Source organism: Pogoniulus pusillus, chromosome 28 (genome assembly GCF_015220805.1).
Source record: "Pogoniulus pusillus isolate bPogPus1 chromosome 28, bPogPus1.pri, whole genome shotgun sequence".
NCBI classification, from domain to species: Eukaryota; Metazoa; Chordata; class Aves; order Piciformes; family Lybiidae; genus Pogoniulus; species Pogoniulus pusillus.
The window spans coordinates 8,325,218-8,331,576 of NC_087291.1; the positions used below are offsets into that span (position 1 = coordinate 8,325,218).

A 6,359-nucleotide genomic window follows, 5' to 3' on the forward strand; every position below is an offset into this window, starting at 1 on the left:
GGCGTTCCTTGCGGGGGCGGGGAGGACGAGGGGCGTGCTCAGAAGCAAGCGGATCCAGCGTCCACGGCCATTGGAGGATCGCTCCGGAGGCAGGGCTATTGAAATGAGGGTCCGGCACTGCCCCCGCGCCCGCCCAGGGCGGAGCCAGGGCGATCATTTGCATGGAGGTCCCTCTTGTTTGCATATGCATGAGGGGCGGAGGACACACGCCGCCGATGTCCTGCCGTGTTTTATGGCGTCCCTCGCCCCTCCGGCTCCCCGAGCCCTTCCGCCCCGCCGTGCTAATTGGTGTGATGTGTGGTCCCGGCTCCCCCCTCTCTGCTTTCACCTCGGCTCTGTAACCCAAGCCTGCTTCCTCGCCGTTTTTAATAACGCCGAAATCTGGGCCAGATGGGAACCATTAGCGACCCTATCCCCTCTTGCTGATCTTTATAATCTTATTAGTTTAATGGGTCACGCAGTGCAGGACCTATTTCCTACGGATCAAAGGGAAAACAAACAGGGTAATATCCCACCGGGCTTCCTCCGCTGTGCCCCCACGGGTGCTGCTGCCGGGCTGGTGATGCTGCTTGAAAATTTCCTTCTTATTAACTCACATCAGCCGCCGGTTTTAGACAGCTTCTGGGATGCTCTCACCCCAGGCAGCTCTCAATTCAGCCAGCCCCTACCCGCACTGCATGGCGGCCTCTCCCGCAGCGGAGCTCCGGTGGCCTCGGACCCGCGTTGGCACTGCTGTCAGACGAGGCTGGGTGGGGGGTTTCCCGCTTCTCCCCATTTGATCGGAATCGATTTTCTGACGAGGGACCCTTCGAGAAACATTCCCTTTTAGCAGATACACCGGCAAGATAGTGCCTGGCGTATTACCGGGGGATCGCGTTGCGGTATCCGGTGGTGGTTTTGCTGTTGTACTTTTTTCCCCCCCCAAAAAAAGCATAAAACCAGCATCACATGGGATGGATGATGGGGTCGAATCCGATACCCTGTGGCTTAGCCCGGCTATTTCAGAGGCGGTGTTTTCCGCTCCGTGGCAAAACGCTTGTTTGCAATCCGGAGACCCCCTCCCGTAGCCCCTGCTATAACTTGTAGCACAATCAATTAGATGTACGCGCACTGTGGTCCATTACTGAGGAGTGTTGTGTGACGGCTCCTGTCAAAGGTTACTGGCCTTCATGAAGCCGCATAAAGCGTGTGTCTAGAAGGTAAATATTTGGACTTATTAAAGGACCTGGAAGCTGTGGGTTACAGTAGGGAATCAAACCTGGGCGCCCCCAGGCAGCCAGGCGCGGACTTCCCCCTTCCCGCACACGCCGCCTTAGCTCCTCGCACCCTGCGCGGCGGTACCTGGCAATAGGCACTGGCACCGACCCCGCAGACTGGCTCCAGAGGGTCCCGCGGAGCCGAAACTCGAACAAATTTATCTACATTTCAGGACACGTAAATGTACACGCATATAACATATATATGCATATGCGTAAAACATTTATCTATAAATTAGATAGAAATCAGATTTGTATGCAAAGCCTAAGGAAAAATAAGCCTGTGGACGGAAAGCTCCTAAATCCCACCAGTGTCCTCTCTTGGATTTGGTGTAAACCTCTACACAAAGAGGAGCAGTAGTGTGACCAAATAGGTAATGAAACAATTTAATGACCTCGCAAATCTCAGGGATTTTATTTTCCAAACTTCTAAAGAGCTCTCAAGGAAACTCTTAGTTGACGGACTTTTATTTCACATAGAAAATTCATTATTTCCAGTTGGGTAGTCTGGTTTACAAAACATTTAAGACATAACTCCTCCCTCCCCCACACTTGATGGAATATTAGAGATTATATATTGTCCTCCCAGGTCGGAAACTAGATCTCAGCGTGCGCGCACACAAACACAGAGGTATGTGGATGTATCAGTATGTGTTAATGAGTACATGTGTATGTCTCCTTTAATACTGCCTACCCTGGTTACCTAGTAAATTGAAAACTGGACGGTGAGCATAGCCATATGCACATAAGCCACACACACAGAGTAGGATTTATTTTATTAGACACTATTAAAACACAAGCTCATAAAAATCTACTTCTATTTAAGTTTTATGATAGCCTGCACTTCAAGTGTGCCTGCTTGTGTGTGCAAAAGGAAATGTGAACATATGATTGCATCAGTACACCAATCTCTTTTTTTTTCTTTGTGGTACGCATTACAAAATACACATAACAAAAATTGCTACAAAACGACGGAATAAAATCTGTAGGAAATGTAGTTATCTACTTAAGGGCCCCTTCAGAGAGTACAGACCTTGCTTTCCCGTCTTCATTACGTGGACTATGCCAAGTTCTCTTTCTGTGTGTGTTTTTTTCCACCATATTTATGCCTGGAAACAGATGTGTATTTATTTCAGACAAGCTTTCTGACTTTCTTGTTTTGTTTTGTGTGGGGTTTTTTTTGTTTGTTTGTTTCGTTCTCCCCCCCCCCCCCCCCCCCCTTGCTAATTTCCCGAGTTTATTCGTGCCATAGACAATAAAGCCATAAAGCTGACTGCAGAAATTTGTTTGCCGTAACGACGTGTTATTTGAGCCTCGACTTTAGGGACTCTGACACTTGGCCAGATCAAAGAGCCTCCTTAAAAACACCGTGTGATTCGGAGCCGATGTTTGCGTGTGCAGCGAACGGCGAGACAGCCCCGGACAGAAACCGGCGATGGGAGAGCCCAGAGGCACCTCCACTGATCCCGTCTGACAGCCCAGACCCCCCCACCGGGCGGGACTCTGGGGGTTGCCGCGCCTCTTCGCCCCAGTGCCGATCCCAGAACGGGTTCACGTCCTAGGCTGGAGAGAGACGAGTTTAGGGGACCTTTTCCCATTCCTCGGCGCCAAGTTCGCCGCCTGGTTTTGAGTGTATGGCCCTTCGTATTTCCTGTACCTCGATGCGGTTTTAGAGCAGCACGTCTAATTACCCGGTATTGGTTTTACTACCAGATATCGACTCCTGAAAAGTAGATTTAAATTACGTGTTAGAGACGTGATACTATGAAGCAGCAGAAAACAGAATCCCTCCTCAAACACATTTATACGCAAAGGCTGCAAAGATCACAGGCTTCAGGTTTTGCCTTCGGTGTAAAGGTTGTTTAAAGGCACGAGAAGTCATCTGATAAGCCTTCAAGCTGTACTTCATAATCTTTACTGCTTTATGGAGCTTTCCAAATCTTTAACACGCTGTAACTTCTTCAAGACAGACTGCCAGACAACATTTCGGTGTTAGGTTTACTTAGTGCAATTCTTGCTAGGAAGTGAATTTTCACGGTGCCCGTATTACTGCCGGACACTCCTCCAACCGCACCCCTCCCCTCGCCCGGCGGAGCTGTCGCCTGCAAAGATTTATTAAACCTGTTGATTTATAATCCTTCCGGCACGGAGCGGGATCCTTCCTATGACCGCCTGCGCGGTCTCTGAGGCTGCCAATGGTAAAGGGAGCTTTCGGTACATATTCCTCCGATTAGCGCTTTCCTGGAGGGGGGGGGACGTTATGATTTATTACCGTGCTCAACCATTTAGAAAGCCGAATTAACCCCAGAATGCCTTCATCCCTTTTGAAGTTCACGGTTTGTTTTGCTTACTGTACAGAGCGGGGATCAAAGGCGTGAAACGCCCTCTTGTGTTTACTTTATTTGCTAGGAAAAAAAAAAAAAAAAAGAAAAAAGGGAAAAAAAAGAAAGAAGAAAATGAGCAATTAAAGCATTAGCTCGCTGCCGCCGCCGCAACTCAACACTTGGCGACAGTCACGGTCCTGGCGCTGGCGCAGGGGGACCACAGCTCCAGCCCTAGGTACCCCTCCATCCGTGATGAAGCGGCCCCTCCCTCGCGACGTCCCCCAGCACCTCCTGGGGCCTTTATTTCTGCAGATAAAGGCTCAGGAGAGTCTGGACGCACCTGAAAGTGTGTATGTGTGATTTTAAAGTTGTGGGATTTTTTTCCTTTCCACCCATCCCCAGACTCGCACAGGAAGCTCCCAGCTGAGCCCACTGCGTTGCGCCCCATCGCCGGGGGTTCGGCGTGTCAGACAGCGCGGCTGCAGAAACTCTTTCACCGCGCCTTCCCTGCGGAGAGGCAGCCGCCGCTCCCGCTCGCACAAATGCCGGAGCGCTTCTGCATGGGGCGGGTGGACCGCCAAGCGCACGGCGCCAGCAGGACCCCTTCCGTGTCCTGCTGTCTGTGTACCTCTGGGTCCGTCTCCCCCGACCCCTCTAGGACCCGTGGTAGCACTTTTGGCTCTGTCTCTTGGTCGCTTCCCAAGACGCGTAAATCAACGGCCCCGCGATCTTTCAGCCCGGCCACTGATTGGTGCTCGACGTCGGTGACGTCACGGCCAGGGATAACGGACAGCGCCTGGCGATGACGTATGGCGTCTCGCCAGCGCCGGGGCGCCGGAGCACGGCGCAGGCACGGAAGGCGGTTGCGTCACGGGCACCAGGGGCATCAGGGCTCGCCCTAGCTCGCTGCTTTTCTCGTGTGCAGCTGAAGGGCTGCGGGCTGTGCTCACTCTCGCGTCACTTTTCCCGCTGCAGAAGCCGCGCTCGGCACTGCCCCGTACGGAGGAGCTGTGTCTCTTCCTTGCGTCTGCCGGAGCGCGGCGGGGCAGGTCTCAACGCCTCCTGCTCACATCCCGCGGGGAAACGAGGAGGTGGGACACAGCTATAGGAGGGGACCGGCCGCAGCTGGAGCGAGGGGTGCGTGTGTGCAACGGTATCGCCACTTCCTGCTGCAGCTGAGGAGGCTGAACAAAGGGGTTTAGTCACCACATAATAGTACACGCACACGTACGGGGACGTCAGCGCTAAGTTAATCTATTATGCATTTTTGCACATGCAGTCCGTGCCTTATCACAGTCACGCACGCGAATAGAGAGCTGGCGCTCGCCAGAGTAACGCTCACGGCTAGGGAAGCGATAACGAGCGACACTGAGTGCCTACAATCGATAGATGCTGCTACCCTTCCTCCCTACGCCCAGCTCCACAGCAGGCAGGCGGCGCATGCAAATATCGCATGATTGACATCCCTGCAGGCAGCCAATGGGGGAGCGATCGGCGAGCCATTGGCCGGCGTGTCTGTGACGTCTAAGGTGACGCGAGTGAGAACGCCAACCAATCCGCTCTGATTATGTAAATAGAGAGGGCGCGGGGGTGTGTAGAGGGGGGGTTGAGTGTGCTGTCTGACTACGGGCGCCGCCACGTGGCCGAACGGGAGTTTGCAGCATCCCCGGGCGCCCAGGCCAGCGGCCGGCGGGCGCGGCAGGGGCCGGAGATGGCTCTGCAGCGGGGCTTTGCTCACGTATTTTCGTCTTGGGGTTCTCTCAAGCTGCTGGGCAAACTGAAAATATGCACGGCTCGCAGCGGCCACTCGGGAAGTGGGGAGACCAGACGGGTGGCGGTTGCGCCATTTAGCTTTTTGGTTTTTGAATTTGAGCACTTTTCTTTCGTCCGCAAACTTCAAATAGGTACCGAAGCCCATAGGCTTCCCTGTCCTCCCGGCCCCGAATTTTGCACTCCACAAATTTCTATTTCTTGGCCGGGGAAGCGGCGTTTTATTAAAGTTAATTAAACAAGGAACGCCGTGTCTGGAGCGGCGTTTCTGTCTTGCCTGGAAAGGATCAGGGCGAAGCGCTTCAGGGGGTTGTTTCAGAGAGAGCCGCGGAGCAGCTCTCCCGGCTAGAGCTGAGCGTGGTGCCAGAACGGCTTTTGGGCTGGTCGGGGCTGATGCAGTCGGCGGCAAGCTCCATGTAGGGGACTGCAGGATTGAGAGCGCTGTCACACGCCGGACAGGCAGACGTGTAACCACCGGGCACGCTCGGATCGAGGCCACCTGCCGTTAGTTCCCTTGCTGTGCAGACGGTGGGTTCTGGTTCCTATCTCTCCGAGGTAGACAGCCCGAAGCGGCAGCCCGGTGCGGCCGGCGGTTATCGAAGAGCTTCGGGTGTGATCATGGTCTGTGTGGCTGGGCCACATATAAGCACATAAGCACACACGGGTACGGGTTTGTATTGTGTACGTGCCATTTTATATGTCAAAAAGAAAAGTTATCCTCTAAGGAGGATAGGCTCACTGGAGCAGCTTCTTGTTCTCAAGACTTGGGACTGCCCCGAAGCCCTGTCCCCCAGACCCATGGCTGCTTGCTGTGCTGCCACCAGTGCTCCTAGCCACTGCTCCTTTTAGATTCTGCCCCTCTTCTCATCCTGTTTTCTCAGGGTTTAAGCATATTTTTCCTTCTGGGGAAGTTGCAGCCAGTTTTTTTTTTTTGTGTGTGTTTAACTTTGTTCAATCTGATGAGGCACTCTGAGGCCACTATGTGTAGTTTGCAATTTAGGCAACTTTT

The 6,359-nt window shown here is 53.2% G+C and overlaps 1 long non-coding RNA gene across 1 annotated transcript; it reads right to left on the bottom strand.

The window, feature by feature from the left end:
* Nucleotides 1-2,507: 2,507 nt before the first annotated feature.
* Nucleotides 2,508-4,606, bottom strand: LOC135187933 (uncharacterized). The gene is made up of 3 exons (XR_010307510.1): nucleotides 4,209-4,606; nucleotides 3,608-3,661; nucleotides 2,508-2,979 (listed from the first exon to the last, which is right to left on the bottom strand). It is a non-coding gene; the product is annotated as an uncharacterized LOC135187933 (long non-coding RNA).
* Between the last annotated feature and the right edge of the window lie 1,753 nt (nucleotides 4,607-6,359).